The following is a 23,322-nucleotide window of genomic DNA, read 5'->3' on the forward strand; positions in this document are numbered from 1 at the left end:
TAAATTGGGCTGCCTGTAGGCAATTTAAAATTGGTTCCAGGGGAACACGGGCAGCAGTAGACAGGTAAGTGGAGGCCTAGTGGAAGGAGGGACCGCAGACAGGCTTCGAAGGCCTAACGTAATAAAATGGGCTGGCTGTAGGCAATTTACAATTGGTTCCATGGGAACACGGGCAGCAGTAGACAGGTCAGTGGAGGCCTAGTGGAAGGAGTGACGGCAGACAGGCATCAAAGGCCTAACATCATAACATTGGGCTGTTGGCAATTTAAAATTGGTTCCAGGGGTACACGGGCAACAGTGGTCTGGTCAGTGGAAGTCTAGTGGAAGGAGTGACGGCAGACAGGCATCAAAGGCCTAACATAATAACATTTGGCTGTTGGCAATTTAAAATTGGTTCCAGGGGTACACGGGCAACAGTGGTCTGGTCAGTGGAAGTCTAGTGGAAGGAGTGACGGCAGACAGGCTAAGAAGGCCTAACATAACAAAATTGGGCTGGCTGTAGGCAAGTTTAAATTGGTTCCAGGGGAACATGGCCAGCAGTGGCCTGGTCAGTGTAGTAGTTGTAGAAAGAACGGACCGCAGACAGGCTTCGAAGGCCTAACATAACAAAAATGTCAAAACAATGGTATTGTCAGTGCCAGGCATTGAAGGATGTCAGCGCATAGACTAAACATTGGTGAAGCTGTGAGAGATAATTTTGCTAGTGGTAGAGCACTGTTTGAGCTGGGGGGGGGAACTGTCTTGTGGCCGGCGGTACAGGCCCAGGGCCCCTCATATTACAATGGTGTGTCTGACGTTGGGTGCGCACCACCACCGCCAGAGACACTTTATTGTACTATGAGGGACCCAGTGGCAGTGCCGTCGACCAAAAGCGGGCACACCCACCTCTTCAGACAAACAGCACTCTCACGGGTGCTGGCGCAAAGTGGCGATACCACGGCCCCGTGTGGGGAGTTTGGCCATTTTGTTAGGAGTAAACATGTCGTATGCTGGACAATCAGGTGCAGAAAATTACGAGATTGGAAAAGTCATTCAGAAGAGTCCACAGGCAAGACCTTTTCATAGGAAAGTTAGGTGTCAGCCGGGCAAGGTGGGGCAAAAGATTTCGAAATCCAGTTGTGGTTCATTTTAATGAAGGTTAGATCATCTACATTTTGGGTAGCCAGACGAGTCCTTTTTTCAGTTAGTATTGAACCTGCAGCACTGAATACTCTTTCTGATAGGACACTAGCTGCCGGGCAAGCAAGCTCCTGCAATGCATATTCTGCCAATTCTGGCCAGGTGTCTAATTTGGATGCCCAGTAATCAAATGGGAATGACGGTTGAGGGAGAACGTCGATAAGGGATGAAAAATAGTTTGTAACCATACTGGACAAATGTTGTCTCCTGTCACTTTGAATTGATGCTGCAGTACCTGTCCTGTCTGCGGTCATAGCAAAATCACTCCACAACCTGGTCAGAAAACCCCTCTGGCCAACGCCACTTCTGATTTCTGCCCCTCTAACACCTCTGGTCTGCTGGTCCCTGGAGCTCGTGTGAGAACGATCACGGGCGCTGTGTGCAGGGAATGCCAGAAGCAAACGGTCAACAAGAGTTGATTGTTTTGTTGCTAATATTAGTTCCAAGTTCTCATGTGGCATAATATTTTGCAATTTGCCTTTATAGCGAGGATCAAGGAGGCAGGCCAACCAGTAATCGTCATCGTTCATCATTTTTGTAATGCGTGTGTCCCTTTTGAGGATACGCAAGGCATAATCCGCCATGTGGGCCAAAGTTCCAGTTGTCAAATCTGCGGTTGTGCTTGGTTGAGGGGCAGTTGCAGGCAAATCTACGTCACTTGTGTCCCTCAAAAAACCAGAACCCGCCCTTGCCACGCCACCAATTTCCAATGACCCCGGGAAAGCTTCCTCATTAAAAATATACTCATCCCCATCATCCTCCTCATCCTCCACCTCCTCTTCGCCCGCTACCTCGTCCTGTACACTGCCCTGACCAGACAATGGCTGACTGTCATCAAGGCTTTCCTCTTCCTCTGGTGCAGACGCCTGATCCTTTATGTGCGTCAAACTTTGCATCAGCAGACACATTAGGGGGATGCTCATGCTTATTATGGCGTTGTCTGCACTAACCAGCCGTGTGCATTCCTCAAAACACTGAAGGACTTGACACATGTCTTGAATCTTCGACCACTGCACACCTGACAACTCCATGTCTGCCATCCTACTGCCTGCCCGTGTATGTGTATCCTCCCACAAAAACATAACAGCCCGCCTCTGTTCACACAGTCTCTGAAGCATGTGCAGTGTTGAGTTCCACCTTGTAACAACATCTATGATTAGGCGATGCTGGGGAAGGTTCAAAGAACGCTGATAGGTCTGCATACGGCTGGAGTGTACAGGCGAACGGCGGATATGTGCGCAAAGTCCACGCACTTTGAGGAGCAGGTCGGATAACCCCGGATAACTTTTCAGGAAGCACTGCACCACCAGGTTTAAGGTGTGAGCCAGGCAAGGAATGTGTTTCAGTTGGGAAAGGGAGATGGCAGCCATGAAATTCCTTCCGTTATCACTCACTACCTTGCCTGCCTCAAGATCTACAGTGCCCAGCCACGACTGCGTTTCTTGCTGCAAGAACTCGGACAGAACTTCCGCGGTGTGTCTGTTGTCGCCCAAACACTTCATAGCCAATGCAGCCTGCTGACGTTTGCCAGTAGCTGCCCCATAATGGGAGACCTGGTGTGCAACAGTGGCAGCTGCGGATGGAGTGGTTGTGCGACTGCGGTCTGTGGACGAGCTCTCGCTTCTGCAGGAGGACGAGGAGGAGGAGGAGGAGGAGGGGGTGCGAACGGCTACAGCCAACTGTTTCCTAGACCGTGGGCTAGGCAGAACTGTCCCAAACTTGCTGTCCCCTGTGGACCCTGAATCCACCACATTTACCCAGTGTGCCGTGATGGACACGTAACGTCCCTGGCCATGCCTACTGGTCCATGCATCTGTTGTCAGGTGCACCTTTGTGCTCACAGATTGCCTGAGTGCATGGACGATGCGCTCTTTAACATGCTGGTGGAGGGCTGGGATGGCTTTTCTGGAAAAAAAGTGTCGACTGGGTAGCTCGTAGCGTGGTACAGCGTAGTCCATCAGGTCTTTGAAAGCTTCGCTTTCAACTAACCGGTAGGGCATCATCTCTAACGAGATTAGTCTAGCTATGTGGGCGTTCAAACCCTGTGTACGCGGATGCGAGGCTAAGTACTTCCTTTTTCTAACCATAGTCTCATGTAGGGTGAGCTGGACTGGAGAGCTGGAGATCGTGGAACTAGCGGGGGTGCCGGTGGACATGGCAGACTGAGAGACGGTGGGAGATGGTATTGTTGCCGCCGGTGCCCTAGATGCAGTGTTTCCTACTACGAAACTGGAGATTCCCTGACCCTGACTGCTTTGGCCTGGCAAAGAAACCTGCACAGATACTGCAGGTGGTGCAGAAAATGGTGGCCCTACACTGCCGGAAGGGATGTTGCGTTGATGAGTAGCTTCATTGGCCGAGGGTGCTACAACCTTAAGGGACGTTTGGTAGTTAGTCCAAGCTTGCAAATGCATGGTGGTTAAATGTCTATGCATGCAACTTGTATTGAGACTTTTCAGATTCTGCCCTCTGCTTAAGGTAGTTGAACATTTTTGACAGATTACTTTGTGCTGATCAATTGGATGTTGTTTAAAAAAATGCCAGACTGCACTCTTTCTAGCATCGGATACCTTTTCAGGCATTGCAGACTGAGCTTTAACCGGATGGACACGCTGTCCTCCAACAGGTTTTGACTTTGCCACGCGTTTTGGCCAAGATACGGGCCCGGCAGATGGAACCTGTTGCGATGTTGATGCCTGCTGCGGCCCCTCCTCCTCCGCTTCAGAACTGCTGCCGCCTGCACCCTGTTCCCCCAATGGCTGCCAATCGGGGTCAAGAACTGGGTCATCTATTACCTCTTCTTGTAGCTCGTGTGCAACTTCGTCTGTGTCACCGTGTCGGTCGGTGGTATAGCGTTCGTGATGGGGCAACATAGTCTCATCAGGGTCTGATTCTTGATCAGCACCCTGCGAGGACAATGTTGTGGTCTGAGTCAAAGGACCAGCATAGTAGTCTGGCTGTGGCTGTGCATCAGTGCACTCCATGTCAGATTCAACTTGTAATGGGCATGGACTGTTAACTGCTTCACTTTCTAAGCCAGGGACGGTATGTGTAAAGAGCTCCATGGAGTAACCCGTTGTGTCGCCTGCTGCATTCTTCTCTGTTGTTGTTTTTGCTGAAGAGGACAAGGAAGCGACTTGTCCCTGACCGTGAACATCCACTAACGACGCGCTGCTTTTACTTTTACCAGTTTCACGAGAGGAGGCAAAAGAGCTAGAGGCTGAGTCAGCAAGATAAGCCAAAACTTGCTCTTGATGCTCCGGCTTTAAAAGCGGTTTTCCTACTCCCAGAAAAGGGAGGGTTCGAGGCCTTGTGTAGCCAGACGACGAACCTGGCTCCACAGCTCCAGACTTAGGTGCAATATTTTTTTTCCCACGACCACCTGATGCTCCACCACTACCACTACCCTCATTACCAGCTGACAATGAACGCCCCCGGCCACGACCTCTTCCACCAGACTTCCTCATTGTTTTAAAAACGTTACCAAACGAACGGTATTTGTTGCTGTCACACAACTTACACAGTGAGCTATAACTTCAGTATGATTTAGCTACCCCTTTACAGGTGGGTGAGACCACAACGAAAATCAGCCACAATGTTACACACTCTGTTGTTGTTGGCAACAAATGAGATGGCACACACGCAGGACTGTCACTGAAGCGCAAATGTAAATATTTATCTCCCACTGATTTGTGTTTGTTTTTTTTAAAAGGGAGACTTCAGAAAAAAAAAAAATTAAAAAAAAATTATTTTTTACAGAAGAATTTATAAAACAAATAAAATGAAATGATTGTTTCAGGGAGAATTTAGGAAAAAAAAAAAAAAAGGCTTTGTAGGGCCCACTGAGTGAGAGAGGACGCACACAGGAGTCAGGAGTGGCACACAAGCCCAGAGGCCAATATTAATCTCCCACCGATTGATTTAGTTATTTTTTTTGGTAGATTTTGGAACCCAAATCAAGCAAAAAAATTAATAGGCTTTCTATGGCCCACAATTGGGGAGAGAGAGAGATGGCACACCCAGGAGTCAAGACTGGCACACAAGCAGAAGGGGCAATATGAATCTCCCACAGATTTTTTTTTTTTTTTTTTTTTCAGGGAGACTTGAGAGAAAAAAAATACAAAAAAAATGATTTTTTTCAGGAATAATTTAGAAACCAAAGAAAATAAAATGATTGTTTCAGGGAGAATTTAGAAAACAAATAAAACAAAAAATAGGCTTTCTAGGGCCCACTGAGTGACAGATGACGCTCACAGGAGTCAGGAGTGGCACACAAGCCCAGAGGCCAATATTAATCTCCCACTGATTGATTTAGTGATTTTTTTTGGTAGATTTTGGAACCCAAATCAAGCAAAAAAATTAATAGGCTTTCTATGGCCCACTATTTGTGAGAGAGATGGCACGCTCAGGACTGGCACACAAGCCCAGAGGCCAATATTAATCTCCCATTTTTTTTTTTTCCCAGGGAAAATTTATAAACCCAATAAAAAAAATAATAATAAATAGGCTTTCTATGGCCCACTATCTGAGAGAGAGAGATGGCACGCTTAGGACTGGCACACAAGCCCAAAGGCCAATATTAATCTCCCACTGATTGATTGATTGATTTTTTCAGGTAGAATTATGAACCCAAATCAACCAAAAAAATAAATAGGCTTTCTATGGCCCACTATTTGTGAGAGAGATGGCACGCTCAGGACTGGCACACAAGCCCAGAGGCCAATATTAATCTCCCACTTTTTTTTTTTTCCAGGGAAAATTTATAAACCCAATAAAATAATAAAAAAATAGGCTTTCTATGGCGCACTATCTGAGAGAGAGATGGCACGCTCAGGACTGGCACACAAGCCCAAAGGCCAATATTAATCTCCCACTGATTGATTTAATGATTTTTTCAGGTAGAATTTAGAACCCAAATCAAGCAAAAAAATTAATAGGCTTTCTATGGCCCACTGAGTGAGAGATGGCACACACAGGAGTAAGGAGTGGCACACAAGCCCTGAGGCCAATATTTTTCTCCCACTGATTGATTGATTGATTTTTTCAGGTAGAATTATGAACCCAAATCAACCAAAAAAACAAATAGGCTTTCTATGGCCCACTATTTGTGAGAGAGATGGCACGCTCAGGACTGGCACACAAGCCCAGAGGCCAATATTAATCTCCCATTTTTTTTTTCCAGGGAAAATTTATAAACCCAATAAAAAAAAAAATAATAAATAGGCTTTCTATGGCCCACTATCTGAGAGAGAGAGATGGCACGCTTAGGACTGGCACACAAGCCCAAAGGCCAATATTAATCTCCCACTGATTGATTGATTGATTTTTTCAGGTAGAATTATGAACCCAAATCAACCAAAAAAATAAATAGGCTTTCTATGGCCCACTATTTGTGAGAGAGATGGCACGCTCAGGACTGGCACACAAGCCCAGAGGCCAATATTAATCTCCCACTTTTTTTTTTTCCAGGGAAAATTTATAAACCCAATAAAATAATAAAAAAATAGGCTTTCTATGGCCCACTATCTGAGAGAGAGAGAGATGGCACGCTTAGGACTGGCACACAAGCCCAAAGGCCAATATTAATCTCCCACTGATTGATTTATTGATTTTTTCAGGTAGAATTTAGAACCCAAATCAAGCAAAAAAATTAATAGGCTTTCTATGGCCCACTGAGTGAGAGATGGCACACACAGGAGTAAGGAGTGGCACACAAGCCCTGAGGCCAATATTTTTCTCCCACTGATTGATGTTGTGATTTTTTCTGGTAGATTTTGGAACCCAAATCAAGCAAAAAAATAAATAGGCTTTCTATGGCCCACTGAGTGAGAGATGACACAGACAGAGATGGCACTCTAGCAGAAATGCCAATCTTAATCTCCCACATAAAAAAAAAAAAAAGGAACTGTCCTTCAATTACTATCTCCCTGCAGTAATCTCAGCCAGGTATGGCAGGCAGCAATAAGGAGTGGACTGATGCACAAATTAAATAAAAAGTGTGGACAAACAAACAAGATAGCTGTGCAGAAAGGAAGGAGCAAGAGGATTTGTGCTTTGAAAAAAGCAGTTGGTTTGCACAGCGGCGTACACACAGCAATGCAGCTATCAGGGAGCCTTCTAGGGCAGCCCAATGAGCTACAGCGCTGAGAAAAAAAAAAAAAAAGGAGCTTCCACTGTCCCTGCACACCGAAGGTGGTGTTGGGCAGTGGAAATCGCTACAGCACAAGCGGTTTTGTGGTTAATGGACCCTGCCTAACGCTATCCCTGCTTCTGACGAAGCGGCAGCAACCTCTCCCTAAGCTCAGATCAGCAGCAGTAACATGGCGGTCGGCGGGAACTCCCCTTTATAGCCCCTGTGACGCCGCAGACAGCAAGCCAATCACTGCAATGCCCTTCTCTAAGATGGTGGGGACCAGGACCTATGTCATCACGCTGCCCACACTCTGCGTTTACCTTCATTGGCTGAGAAATGGCGCTTTTCGCGTCATTGAAACGCGACTTTGGCGCGAAAGTCGCGTACCGCATGGCCGACCACGCACAGGGGTCGGATCGGGTTTCATGAAACTCGACTTCGCCAAAAGTCGGCGACTTTTGAAAATGTTTGACCCGTTTCGCTCAACCCTACTCCTTACCTCTCAATGGGCCCACGCTCAGGGGTGGATTAAGAGTAGCCAGGGCCCCGGACTGTTCAGACACTGTGGGCCCCACGGTCATGTGACGGGGGTCATGATATACCTGAACCAGATTATTCCAGAAAAATGGCCGGGCCCTACTCTACTGTAACCTATTAAATATTTGTTAAAATATGCAATACAATTTAGTTATATTTTGATTTATTTTTCAATTTTTAAAATGACCAATATAACATACAAGGAACAAATACCACCGCACCATGACCAGACCACAAATTACAACCACAGTGATCGAATAATATCACATACAAGGAACAAATACCACCGCACCATGTCAAGACCACATATTACCACCACTTTTTGACCAAATAGCACATACAAGGGACAAATTACCACAACACCATTCCCCAGGGCTGCCACTAGGAATTTCCGGGCCCCATACTGCCAACATTTTCGGGGTCCCCTTGAGACATAGTAACATAGTAACATAGTTAGTAAGGCCGAAAAAAGACATTTGTCCATCCAGTTCAGCCTATATTCCATCATAATAAATCCCCAGATTTACGTCCTTCTACAGAACCTAATAATTGTATGATACAATATTGTTCCGCTCCAGGAAGACATCCAGGCCTCTCTTGAACCCCTCGACTGAGTTCGCCATCACCACCTCCTCAGGCAAGCAATTCCAGATTCTCACTGCCCTAACAATAAAGAATCCTCTTCTATGTTGGTGGAAAAACCTCCTCTCCTCCAGACGCTTGTGCCCGTCACCTTCCTTGGTATAAACAAATCCTCAGCGAGATATTTGTATTGTCCCCTTATATACTTATACATGGTTATTAGATCGCCCCTCAGTCGTCTTTTTTCTAGACTAAATAATCATAATTTTGCTAATCTATCTGGGTATTGTAGTTCTCCCATCCCCTTTATTAATTTTGTTGCCCTCCTTTGTACTCTCTCTAGTTCCATTATATCCTTCCTGAGCACCGGTGCCCAAAACTGGACACAGTACTCCATGTGCGGTCTAACTAGGGATTTGTACAGAGGCAGTATAATGCTCTCATCATGTGTATCCAGACCTCTTTTAATGCACCCCATGATCCTGTTTGCCTTGGCAGCTGCTGCCTGGCACTGGCTGCTCCAAGTAAGTTTATCATTAACTAGGATCCCCAAGTCCTTCTCCCTGTCAGATTTACCCAGTGGTTTCCCATTCAGTGTGTAATGGTGATATTGATTCCTTCTTCCCATGTGTATAACCTTACATTTATCATTGTTAAACCTCATCTGCCACCTTTCAGCCCAAGTTTCCAACCTATCCAGATGCATCTGTAGCAGAATACTATCTTCTCTTGTATTAACTGCTTTACATAGTTTTGTATCATCTGCAAATATCGATATTTTACTGTGTAAACCTTCTACCAGATCATTAATGAATATGTTGAAGAGAACAGGTCCCAATACCGACCCCTGCGGTACCCAACTGGTCACAGCGACCCAGTTAGAGACTATACCATTTATAACCACCCTCTGCTTTCTATCACTAAGCCAGTTACTAACCCATTTACACACATTTTCCCCCAGACCAAGCATTCTCATTTTGTGTACCAACCTCTTGTGCGGCACGGTATCAAACGCTTTGGAAAAATCGAGATATACCACGTCCAATGACTCACCGTGGTCCAGCCTATAGCTTTCCTCTTCATAAAAACTGATTAGATTGGTTTGACAGGAGCGATTTCTCATAAACCCATGCTGATATGGAGTTAAACAGTTATTCTCATTGAGATAATCCAGAATAACATCCCTCAGAAACCCTTCAAATATTTTACCAACAATAGAGGTTAGACTTACTGGCCTATAATTTCCAGGTTCACTTTTAGAGCCCTTTTTGAATATTGGCACCACATTTGCTATGCGCCAGTCCTGCGGAACAGACCCTGTCGCTATAGAGTCCCTAAAAATAAGAAATAATGGTTTATCTATTACATTACTTAGTTCTCTTAGTACTCGTGGGTGTATGCCATCCCGGACCCGGAGATTTATCTATTTTAATCTTATTTAGCCGGTTTCGCACCTCTTCTTGGGTTAGATTGGTGACCCTTAATATAGGGTTTTCATTGTTTCTTGGGATTTCACCTAGCATTTCATTTTCCGCCGTGAATACCGTGGAGAAGAAGGTGTTTAATATGTTAGCTTTTTCCTCGTCATCTACAACCATTCTTTCCTCACTATTTTTTAAGGGGCCTACATTTTCAGTTTTTATTCTTTTACTATTGATATAGTTGAAGAACAGTTTGGGATTAGTTTTACTCTCCTTAGCAATGTGCTTCTCTGTTTCCTTTTTGGCAGCTTTAATTAGTTTTTTAGATAAAGTATTTTTCTCCCTATAGTTTTTTAGAGCTTCAATGGTGCCATCCTGCTTTAGTAGTGCAAATGCTTTCTTTTTACTGTTAATTGCCTGTCTTACTTCTTTGTTTAGCCACATTGGGTTTTTCCTATTTCTAGTCCTTTTATTCCCACAAGGTATAAACCGCTTACAGTGCCTATTTAGGATGTTCTTAAACATTTTCCATTTAATATCTGTATTCTTATTTCTGAGGATATTGTCCCAGTCTACCAGATTATGGGCATCTCTAAGCTGGTCAAACTTTGCCTTCCTAAAGTTCAGTGTTTTTGTGACTCCCTGACAAGTCCCCCTAGTGAAAGACAGGTGAAACTGTACAATATTGTGGTCGCTATTTCCTAGATGCCCGACCACCTGCAGATTTGTTATTCTGTCAGGTCTATTAGATAGTATTAGGTCTAAAAGTGCTGCTCCTCTGGTTGGATTCTGCACCAATTTTGAAAGATAATTTTTCTTGGTTATTAGCAGAAACCTGTTGCCTTTATGGGTTTCACAGGTTTCTGTTTCCCAGTTAATATCTGGGTAGTTAAAGTCCCCCATAACCAGGACCTCATTATGGGTTGCAGCTTCATCTATCTGCTTTAGAAGTAGACTTTCCATGATTTCTGTTATATTTGGGGGTTTGTAACAGACCCCAATGAGAATTTTGTTACCATTTTTCCCTCCATGAATTTCGACCCATATGGACTCTACATCCTCATTCCCTTCGCTAATAGCCTCCCTTAAAGTGGACTTTAGACAAGACTTTACATAGAGACAAACCCCTCCTCCTCTCCGATTTTTAAGATCCTTTCTAAACAGACTGTAACCCTGTAAGTTAACTGCCCAGTCATAGCTTTCATCTAACCATGCCTAGGTTATTCCCACTATGTCAAAGTTACCTGTAGATATTTCTGCTTCTAGTTCTTCCATCTTGTTTGTCAGGCTTCTGGCGTTTGCGAGCATGCAGTTTAGAGGATTTTGTTTTGTTCCAATCTCCTCGCTGTGGATTGTTTTAGAAATGTTCTTACCTCCCTTCTGAGTATGTTTTCCTGGGTCTTCTTTGTTCGAGTCTAATGTTTTTCTTCCTGTCCCCTCTTCGTCTAGTTTAACGCCCTCCTGATGAGTGTAGCAAGTCTTCTGGCGAATGTGTGTTTCCCAGGTTTGTTGAGGTGTAGTCCGTCTCTGGCGAGGAGTCCATCGTACAAGTAATTCACACCGTGGTCCAGGAATCCGAATCCTTGTTGTCTGCACCATCGTCTTAGCCAGTTGTTCGCATCAAGGATCCTGTTCCATCTCCTGGTGCCATGCCCGTCTACTGGAAGGATAGAAGAAAAAACTACCTGTGCATCCAGTTCCTTTACTTTCTTCCCCAACTCTTCAAAGTCCTTGCAGATTGTCGGTAGGTCCTTCCTTGCCCAATCTCCATCCCAGCCCCGCCTCCACCCCTTGAACTGTTGACAGTCCCATCACCTTCTCTTGGAAAAACTCAATTTCTGCACCACGTCCTTGCCAATCACGCATTAACAGTTCCCATCACCAGATCACATACATAGCCAGCAGCTTTTGTTTTGGCCAAAAGATTTTTTACTCAGCCACCATGACAAGGTAGATTCTTTTGACCGAACTCTACTCTACTCTATCCTGTTAATCATTTGCTAAAATATCCAATACAATTTAGGTGTAATTTTATTTATTTTTCAATGTTTAAAATGACCAATAATATCACATACATAGGACAAATACCACCGCGCCATGACCAGACAACATCTTACCATCACATAGTGACATATAATACCACATACAAAGAACAAATACCACCACACCATGACCAGATCACATATTACCACCATAGTGACAGAATAATACTACATACAAGGGACAAATACCACCGCACCATGACCAGACACCATATTACCTCCCAGGGTCGGTCTGGACTGGCCTGGCAGGGAGTTGGGGAAATTCCCAGTGGGCCCTTGCCGTGGACCAGAAAGATGGTGATGGGAAAAAGGGGGATGAAAAAAAGCTGTGGGTTTTAGGGGCGTGAGCCCTTTAAAGGCGCAGGCATAGTGTGTGCAGGGGCGCGCATGTGCACACGCATGCAGAGTTCATTACTTGGACCGCTGCGGCACACGTCCCGATCAACACTGACTAGTGTGCACCTGTTGTCACCGGCATAATAGGAGTGCGCCTGACCTGCAGAGGTAGAGAATGCCGCCAGGTGCAGGGAGCGCAGGCAGGTAAGTGGAATCTTTTTTTTTCTTCATCTGTCCATGCGGCCAGGACAAGAGACCAGGGCAGATATATGGGTGGGGGGTGAGAGCAACACAAGGGACCAGTATGGATATATGGGGGAACAACACAAGGGACCAGTATGGATATATGGGGGGGATAGAGCAACACAAGGGACCAGTATGAATATATGGGGGGAGCAGCACAAGGGACCAGTATGGATATATGGGGGGGAGAGCAACACAAGGGAGCAGTATGGATATATGAGGGGGGAGAGAGAGAACAACACAAGGGACCAATATGGATATATGAGGGAACAACACAAGGGACCAATATGGATATATGAGGGAACAACACAAATGACCAGTATGGATATATGGGGGGAGGGATGAGAGAACAACACAAGGGACCAGTATGGATATATGAGGCAACAACACAACGGACCAGTATGGATATATGAGGGGAGGGGTGAGAGAGCAACACAAGGGACCAGTATGGATATATGGGGGAAAACACAAGGGACCAGTATGGATATATGGGGGAACAACACAAGGGACCAGTATGGATATATGGGGGAGAGCAACACAAGGGAGCAGTATGGATATATGAGTGTGGAGCGAAAGAACAACACAATGGACCAGTATGGATATATGGAGAGGGGGACAGCAACACAAGGGACCAGTATGGATCTATGATGAGGGAGAGAGAGAACAACACAAGGGATCAGTATGGATATATGAAGGGAGAAAGAGCAACACAAGGGACCAGTATGGATATATGAGGGGAGAGAGAGAGAGCAACACAATGGACCAGTATGGATACATGAGGGAACAACACAAGGGACCAGTTTGAATATATGGGGGGGAGAGCAACACAAGGGAGCAATATGGATATATGAGGGGGAGAGAGAGAACAACACAAGGGACCAGTATGGATATATGGGGGGAAGAGAGAGCAACACAAGGGACCAGTATGGATATATGAGGGAACAACACAAGGGACCAGTATGGATATATGAGGGGAGAGAGAGAGCAACACAATTGACCAGTATGGATACATGAGGGAACAACACAAGGGACCAGTTTGAATATATGGGGGGAGCAGCACAAGGGACCAGTATGGATATATGGGGAGGAGAGCAACACAAGGGAGCAGTATGGATATATGAGGGGGGAGAGAGAGAGAGCAGCACAAGGGACCAGTATGGATATATGAAGGGAGAAAGAGCACCTCAAGGGACCAGTATGGATATATGAGGGGGGAGAGAGAGAGAGCAACACAATGGACCAGTATGGATATATGGGGGGGGGGAGAGAGAGAGCAACACAATGGACCAGTATGGATATATGAGGGGGAGAGAGAGAGCAGCACAAGGGACCAGTATGGATATATGGGGGGAGAGCAACACAAGGGAGCAGTATGGATATATGAGGGGGGAGAGAGAGAAAAACACAAGGGACAAGTATGGATATATGAGGGAACAACACAAGGGACCAGTATGGATATATGGGGGGAGGGGTGAGAGAACAACACAAGGGACCAGTATGGATATATGAGGGAACAACACAATGGACCAGTATAGAAATATGGGGGGAGGGGGGAGAGAGCAACACAAGGGACCAGTATGGATATATGGGGGAACAACACAAGGGACCAGTATGGATGTATGGGGGAACAACACAAGGGGCTAGTATGGATATATGGGGGGGAGCAACACAAGGGACCAGTATGGATATATGGAGGGGGGGACAGCAACACAAGGGACCAGGATGGATATATGGGGGAGCAACACAAGGGACCAGTATGGATATATGGGGGAGCAGCACAAGGGACCAGTATGGATATATGAGGAGGGAGAGAGAGAACAACACAAGGGATCAGTGTGGATATATGGGAGGGGAAGAGACAGCAAGACAAGGGACCAGTATGGATATATGAAGGGAGAAAGAGCAACACAAGGGACCAGTATGGATATATGAGGGGGGAGAGAGAGAGCAACACAATGGACCATTATGGATATATGGAGGGGAGAGAGAGCAAGACAATGGACCAGTATGGATATATGGGGGGAGAGAGAGCAACACAAAGGGCCAGTATGGATATATGGGGGGAAGAGAGCAACACAAGGGACCAGTATGAATGTATAAGGGGGAGAAAGAGCAACACAAAGGACCAGTATGGAAATATGGGGGGGTAGAGCCACACAAGGGACCAGGGTGGATATATATATATGGGGGGGGGGAATCAAAACAAGGGAACAGGATGGCTATATAGGGGGAAAGAAGCACATGGGCCCATCATTGATATATGAGGGACGCAGCACAAGTGACCAGGATGGATATATGGGGAGAGCAGCACTTGGAGCCATGATTGATATATGGGGGGAGCAGCACAAGGGACCAGTATGGATATATGAGGGGGGAGAGAGAGAGAGCAACGCAATGGACCAGTATGGATATATGGGGGGGAGAGAGAGAGAGAGCAACACAAAGGAGCAGTATGGATATATGAGGGGGAGAGAGAGAACAACACAAGGGACCGTACATTCATTCCCGTACAGAGGCACTGACACCACAAGTTAGTTTAGCCAGGTCAGACTTGCCACTGCAAGCAACCTATTGGCTTTTTTCATTCTTTTCCCCTGATGAATCCCCTTGACAGGGGAGGAAACGCGTAGGGAGGTTACAATACTCAGGGAGACTACATTATTCATGGGCCCTTTATAAGCAGGTGAATCGCCAACTCTCTTCAGATAAGGTCCTCACACTTCTCTCTGTCTCCCATATAGGATAGGACAATACCTGTGACAGGTAACTCGAGCCTTTTTACAGGGACTCTATCACGCCCCGGTCTCTGTGCGTTACTGTGTCTTCAGGTGTGTGCAGCAGATAAGTAACTTGCAGTTCAGCTGTCCTGCTGGTCTCTGATGTAAGTATGTAAGTCGTAGAGTCCCTTACAACCTCGGTATCCCGGCTATCGCACACTCACTGATTGATATTCTGTCCTTCTGTATGTTTCTTTCTCCTGGGGCTGTAGTACTTCAGACTACAGGGCCCTCTCAGACCTTCTGACACTCTATGTCGGTCTGCTCTCTTCTCTGTCTGTAACTTTCTGATCCCTTTCCCTCCAGATCAGAATGTATTTATAGAGGAGTTCACCCTAAACTAGGCTTAGAGCTCCCCCTTCTGGCCTGAAGTGTGAACATGTTGTATGCATTGTGATTACCTGATAAAAGATATCCTTCATCGCTTCCAAAGGTAACATCACTCTCTCCGTGAGGAAAGCAATGTCACTGTGACAACCAGGACCCTGGGGCGTCACACAGGTCCATACTTGGGTACTGCCCTTGTCAGAGCAGGAGAACTACAAGGGCACGACAGGGAGAAACAGAAAGACTGTTCTATCTTTACCTTTTAATCCCCCTTTCTCTCCTTCCACTCTGGGTTTTTTATTCAAATAAATAGGTCTTGAAGAGCATTAACAAAAACCTATACTGGTGAGATTGAACCATTTTTTACTTGAGCACTGCTAATCATGAGCACTTACACTGCGGAATTGTTGATTGTATGTTTGTCCTAGGTTTAACATATCTAAAAAATATTACGTTTTAGTGCATGTTTTTCCTGGCTATGCTTTAAATTATATATACAGCTGTCTCAGCATCCTCAATGTGATATAGATACAGCAGTCTCAGCATCTCCTGTGTGATGTATATACAGCAGCTCCAGCGTCTCCTAAGTGTTGTATATACAGTTGTCTCAGCATGTCCTATGTGATGTATAGACAGTAGTCCCAGCATCTCCTATGTGATGTATATGATATACAAAACTTATTGTCACGCCGATTATGGCGATAAAGGGGCAGGACGGCGTAAGTGGAACCCGCACCTTTCCCTGCCACTATAAGGGGCCCTGGCTTTCCCTTATCTCGGGGGTTGGAGGCCCGAGCCGCCAGAGTATCCCTGCCTCCTATGCAGGCCCTATAGTGACCCCCACTCCCCCAAGAGAGGTGGACTGCACCAGTGTATAACTTTACAATAAACAGGAAAACAGACTATGTAAAGGAAAACCAAACTTAGCTTAATGCTGCAAGGCACAGCACAGCAGAAAGAAACACCAGATAACAAGGACACAGCTGTAGAACAGCAGTTCCCAGCTAGCTCCTACTCCTGGCTTGGTTGCTGAAGAATGAACTAACACCGACAGTCAGCTGATGAACCAGGTGACCTTTTAAAGGATGGAGGGAGTGGTCATCACAAGCATCAGCTGAGCCAGCAGCAATGCAGTAACATCAGCGGCCACCGGGGGGGAAGAAACTGCATTAACCCCCGATGACCAGAAAGGAAAAAATGTCTTTAACTGAGGCAAACCAGATCTGCCACAGATCCAAACATGGATCGTGACACTTATTATGACAAAAAGTTGACTGCTCTCCTGGTCGACATAACCCTGGAAAAGCAGCTGTGAGAAGCAACATGATCAGTATCACCTAACATCACCTAACATCACAACTGCACCAAAGAGAAGCAGCTCCAGCCGTCACATTAAGGGTGAGTTACCGTAATTAATTGACTAAATTTACCAGGGTGATTTTCAAGGTGATCATTTTTGTGTGGCCCCAGAATGATGGTAGAAATTTCAGGCCCCCGGCTGGAAAAAGGCTCCCCACCCCTGCCTTAGCGTAATAATATCCCTCAATCTGGCCACCTTGTGTCTCATTCCTGGCTCCATCCACATGTTCTCCCATCCAGCCCTCATTAGTATTCATTCTCCCCATGTGATGTCCCATCCTGCCCCTTATGATCTCCCCATCCGGTCCCATATGTCTCCATCCTGCCCCATCTGTCCAATGATCCTGCACCATGTGTCTTCATCCTGCCCCATCTGCCTCCATGCTGCCCCATGATCCTGCCCCATCTGTCTCTATCCTGCCCCATGATCCTGCACCATGTGTCTCCATCCTGCCCCATCCATCTCCATCTGTCCCATCTGTTTCCATACCTCCCTGTCTCTATATCTTTCTCCATCCTACCCATGATGCTGCACCACATGATGCATCCTGCACCATATCTCCATCCTGCCTCATGATACTGCATCATGTGTCTCCATCCTGCCCCATGTTCCTGTCCCATCTGTCTCCATCCCTCCATATATGTCTCCATCCTGCCTCATGATCCTGCTCCATCTGTCTCCATCCTGCCCCATCTGCTCCATGCTGCCCCATGATCCTGCCCCATCTGTTTGTCTCTATCCTGCCCCATGATCCTTCACCATGTGTCTCCACTTTGCCCCATGATCTTTGACCATGTGTCTCCATCCTGCCTCATGATCCTGCACCATGTGTCTCCATCCTACCCCATCTATCTCCATCTGTCCCATCTGTCTCCATACCTCCCTGTCTCCATACCTCCAAATCTTTCTCCATCTTGCCCATGATCCTACACCACATGTCTGCATCCTGCACCATATCTCCATCCTGCCCCATGATACTGCACCATGTGTCTCCATCCCCCCATACATCTCATCCTGCCCCATGATCCTGCTCCATCTGTCTCCATCCCGCCTCATGATCCTGCCCCATATGTCTCTATCTTGCCCCATCTGTCAACATCCTGCCCCATCTGTCTCCATCCTGCCCCATCTGTCTCCATGCTGTCCCATCTCTACACCCTGCCCATGAATCTGCACCATTTATCTCTATCCTGCCCCATGTCTCCAAACTGCACCATGTGTCTCCATCGTGCCCCATCTGTCTGCATCCTGCCCCATGATCCTGAACCACGTGTTTCCATCCTGCACCATGTCACATGGTGCAGGATCTTCAGGCAGGAAAGAGACAGATGGGGCATTGTGGGCGCCCTCTGCTCATCGGGCCCCATACGCCAGTCAAGGCAGTAATGCCCTGATGGCGGCCCTGCCTAAACCTAAAATTTATTGAACATGCCTCTCCTACGTGACAACAATTCTATTCTTAATTGTAAATTACACAACAGAAACTGCCTTGAGTAATCCAACTAGATAATAAGATATCATGACCTCACAAAATGCAGTGAAGTAGAAGCAAATACAGGGTTTTTAGTAAACGAGGACATATTGCTAGAACCCAATTCCTGGGACCAACACCAACCCTTAGAAAAAATGGGACACTGGTCCTTCATATCATTTACCTGCATAATATTGCGCCTATCATCTGTGCAGGGAATTACAACACATCTCCATGTGCTTAAATGGTGTCAAAGGGGAGCAGTATGTATACTGTGTGCAGAATTATTAAGCAAGTTGTATTTTGATCACATGATACTTTTTATACATGTTGTCCTACTCCAAGCTGTTCAGGCTGGAGAGCCAACTACCAATTAAGTAAATCAGGTGATGTGCATCTCTGTAATGAGGAGGATTGTTGTCTAATGACATCAAAACCCTATATAAGGTGTGCTTAATTATTAGGCAACTTCCTTTCCTTTGGCAAAACGGGTCAGAAGAGAGATTTGATGGGCTCTGAAAAGTCCAAAATTGTGAGATGTCTTGCAGAGGGATGCAGCAGTCTTGAAATTGCCAAACTTTTGAATTGTGATCACCGAACAATCAAGCTTTTCATGGCAAATAGCCAACAGGGTCGCAAGAAGCGTGTTGAGCAAAAAAGGCGCAAAGTAACTGCCCATGAATTGAGGAAAATCAAGCATGAAACTGCCGAGATACCATTTTCCACCAGTTTTACCATATTTCAGAGCTGCAAAGTTACTGGAGTAACAAAAAGCACAAGGTGTGCAATACTCAGGGACATGGCCAAGGTAAGGAAGGCTGAAAATCCACCACCTTTGAACAAGAAACATAAGATAAAACGTCAAGATTGGGCCAAGAAATATCTTAAGACTGACTTTTCAAAGGTTTTATGGACTGATGAAATGGGAATGACTCTTGATGGGTCAGATGGATGGGCCAGAGGCTGGGTCAGTAAAGGGCAGAGAGCTCCATTCTGACTCAGACGCCAGCAAGGTGGAGGTGGGGTACTAGTATGGGCTGGTATCATCAAGGATGAACTTGTGGGACCTTTACAGGTTGAGGATGGAGTGAAGCTCAACTCCCAGGCCTACTGCCAGTTTCTGGAATACAAGTTCTACAAGCAGTGGTACAGGAAGAAGTCGATATTGTTCAAGAAAAACATGATTTTCATGCAGGACAATGCTCCATCACATGCCTCCAACTACTCCACAGCGTGGCTGGCCAGTAAAGGTCTCAAAGAAGAAAAAATAATGACATGGCCCCCTTGTTCACCTGATCTAAACCCCATATAGAACCTGTGGTCCCTCATAAAGTGTGAGATCTACAGGGAGGAAAAACAGTCCACCTCTCGGAACAGAGTCTGGGAGGCTGTGGTGGCTGCTGCACGCAATGTTGATCGTAAACAGATCAAGCAACTGACAGAATCTATGGATGGAAGGCTGCTGAGGGTCATCATAAAGAAAGGTGGCTATATTGGTCACTAATTTTGGGGGGTTTGTTTTTGCATGTCAGAAATGTTTATTTCTAAATTTTGTGCAGTTATATTGGTTTACCTGGTGAAAATAAACAAGTGAGATGGGAATATATTTGGTTTTTATTAAGTTGCCTAATAATTCTGCACAGTAATATAGTTACCTGCACAAACAGATATCCTCCTAAGATAGCCAAACCTAAAAAAATAACCACTCCAACTTCCAAAAATATTAAGCTTTCATATTTATGAGTCTTTTTGGGTTGATTGAGAACATAGTTGTTGATCAATAATAAAAATAATCCTGTAAAATACAACTTGCCTAATAATTCTGCACACAGTGTAGTAAAATTCACTATAGTGCAATAATACCGTCATGTCCCTTTAAACTATCAGTGACTTCTGTCACCATGGCAATAAACAACCAGTAGGATTGTTAGATTTGAATTTGAAACAAACTCAAACGTCAGTTATGCTCAGTCTGTTCTATCTCAGCAGAGAGTGAAGACGGACACCTGCGGCTACTGCGACATATCAGGTATAAACCTGTAATATTATATAAGTGGCGGCTGATTATCTCATCACATATTCACACAGAATAACCCGAGATGTTCTGTTACTAATTGCTCTTATTTACCCCAATACTTCACATAGAGGCATGAACCTGATGAGGAGCCGGCGGCCGATACTCCGCTGTCACCACTTGTCACATCTTATTGGATGGGTCCAATATTTAACATCAGCTCCGTCCTCCATAGAGAACGGCGCCTGCAGAGCGGAGAACGGAGCGAAGTCGATTATTCCGAATATTCCTCCATATACAGCACAGAATAATGGGGGAGGGCAGATATTAGATATAGAACCGTCATATCCTGCACATTGCCCAATGTTGCCTTTGCCCCGGCAATGCCTCCTAATCACATAGACGGTGTTTCCCAAAGATTCCAGTAACAGTACACCCGGGTCAATGAGCCCAAAACCTATTCTGACTGTTCTGCTATTTTACAGGATTTTGACAGATTTCGACACGAGTGAAGCCCACAGCGAGACCATGTGGACCGGACCTTCATCCAGCGTTGGATCAGGTGAGATTCCTCACACTGTTAGACGACCATTCTCTGTGCTGTGGTCAGACGGCTCCTAGCACTTAGCGGGATGGTTAGCAATATGGCGATCAGTAGTGCCGCCTGTCACATCCTCTCTGTATGGTTATGGGTGATCCTTATATTTGGTTCTTTTCTCTGCAGTTGCTATCACACCGGAGGAGGCATTCAGAAGACTGGCCTTCTGTATGAAGTTTCTGCCATCACCCCTCTACAAGATGGAGGTTAGTGAGAAGACTATACTGCTGCCTTTAATTTTACAAGGGTGTATAGGAATGTCTTATTACATGAGTAACTTCATCTGCTGTCGTCTTAGCGCCTCATGCCGACCAGCCCAGAAGCCCAGAAGAAATATACACCAAGGCATGAATATGAAGAGCAGCCTGCACCATCCATGAAGACCAGGATCACAGAACAAGAAGCAAGGGCAATGCGGGCTAAAGTGCTGTGTATGGACCTGGATGAAGAGCAGGGAACCCAAAAAGAAGAAAGGAAGAAAAAAGAGGTCAAAATCACAATTAAGATCGGCGCCAGAAAAGAGACCACAACAGAGGCCAGAAGAAGCAGCAGGACAGAGGCCAGAAGAAGCAGCAGGACAGAGGCCAGAAGAAGCAGCAGGACAGAGGCCAGAAGAAGCAGCAGGACAGAGGCCAGAAGAAGCAGCAGGACCACGCAGTGCCACATCCTCCAATATATCAACCAGTATTTGAGAGGAAAGAAGAACATCATCTGGACAATCCTGCTAGGACCTCTCAGCCGATAACATCATATACGGCAAATACTGGGAGGTAAGTATAAAAAAAGAATAGTAATAAGAGTGGTATAATAATATTAGAGCAGCAGTATATTAATATTAGTAGGAAAAACTGTAATAGTAGCTATCATAGTAGTAACAAAAAGTAGTAATTATAGTAAAAAACAGTAGGAATAACATAACACAATATACACATTTTATTAGAGTTAGGCGGCTTGATACAGGGTTCTAGGACTGATCGCCTTTTCCCGGGGTCAAGAAGGAATTTTTCCCTTCAGACACAGATTGGCTGAAAGTGTCCAAGGGTTTTTGCCTTCTTCTGGATCAAAAGCATATACATAGTATAGTAGTAATATTTATAGTAGAAAAGGTACAATAGTCTTTTAATAGTAATAGCAAAAAAATAATTAAAGCTGCAATAGTAGAATATTTATAATAAGGAATAAAAAGGACAAAAAGCATAAAATAGTTAGAATTAGAATTTTAATAATGCGCATATAGTAATGATTTTAGTTTTAATATTAGAATAAACATTACTTAGAATAGAAACAATGATAATAATAAATAAATAACAATAGATAATGTGGGAGGATAGTAATAACCGTAGTATTAGTAGCAGGGTTTGATCCAGGGTTCTAGCACTGATCACCTTTTCCCGGGATCAAGAAGGAATTTTTTCCCTGAGTCACTAATTGGCTGAGTGTGTCCAGGGTTTTTTGCCTTCTTCTGGATCAACAACATTAGACATAGGGGCTTTATTAATACCGGTTAGTGTAGTGTTAGTGTAGGGTCCCATCTGAAGAGGTCGCCTTGTCGTTGGCAGATGGGCTCGCACAGTTTGATCAAAATGTGCGCTAAGAACCTCACGTTTCTCGGAGCTGTGTAATAAATATGGCCGTTTACATATTTGCGGTTTCAGAATTTTGTTGCCTCTTTTCTTTCTGCTTTTGCATTGCGTCTACAGCAGCTGCTCCTGCACATTTATTTCAGTTTGTTTGTGTTAGTTTACTCTCTTTCTGGATTAACACCTTTAGACATTATGACCTTACAACTAGTTAGTAATAATTTAAGTACGGATGTAGGGTAAAATTGGTGATAATTTTAGATACTGAGAGAAATTATGCTACAATTCGTGTTATTTTATTTTTTTAAGAAAACCACATTCATATGTTTCCTTTATGCTTCCAAGTTTGATATCAAAGGCACCATATGAACAGTTATATTCCTGTTCAGCTTTTGATTCTTAGCTAGGTCTGCCTGATCCCTACAGAAATGTCAGTAGTAAATGGACAAACCTTACATTTGACACCCATATGCATAACTATAACAAGTAACCATATAGCCCAGCGCTGGAGTTATACTCTACACTATCTTCACATTCAGAAGTAGGACACGAAATACTCTCCTCTGTCTAATATGTCTTACCCTCCACAGTTCTGGATTGGTCTGGTGTATAGCGCCACTCTTCTCTTTAGGCTGTGTTTGGTATTGCAATAATAAATGTATTGTAATTCAAAGGAAGAAGGAATAAACATTGCTGGATGAATCATCAGCAATCTGAAATAC

The 23,322-nt window shown here is 45.1% G+C and overlaps 1 long non-coding RNA gene across 1 annotated transcript in view; it reads left to right on the plus strand.

Moving 5' to 3' along the window:
• Positions 1-21,226, plus strand: part of LOC138649026 (uncharacterized) — a 62,898-nt gene extending 41,672 nt beyond the window's left edge. Inside the window, exons 2-4 of the long non-coding RNA XR_011315224.1 lie at positions 20,398-20,437; positions 20,908-20,984; positions 21,147-21,226. This is a non-coding gene — a long non-coding RNA (uncharacterized lncRNA). The remainder of the gene's footprint in view (positions 1-20,397; positions 20,438-20,907; positions 20,985-21,146) is intronic.
• The last annotated feature ends 2,096 nt before the right edge of the window (positions 21,227-23,322 follow it).

Source organism: Ranitomeya imitator, chromosome 9 (assembly GCF_032444005.1).
Source record: "Ranitomeya imitator isolate aRanImi1 chromosome 9, aRanImi1.pri, whole genome shotgun sequence".
In the NCBI taxonomy this organism is placed as follows: Eukaryota; Metazoa; Chordata; class Amphibia; order Anura; family Dendrobatidae; genus Ranitomeya; species Ranitomeya imitator.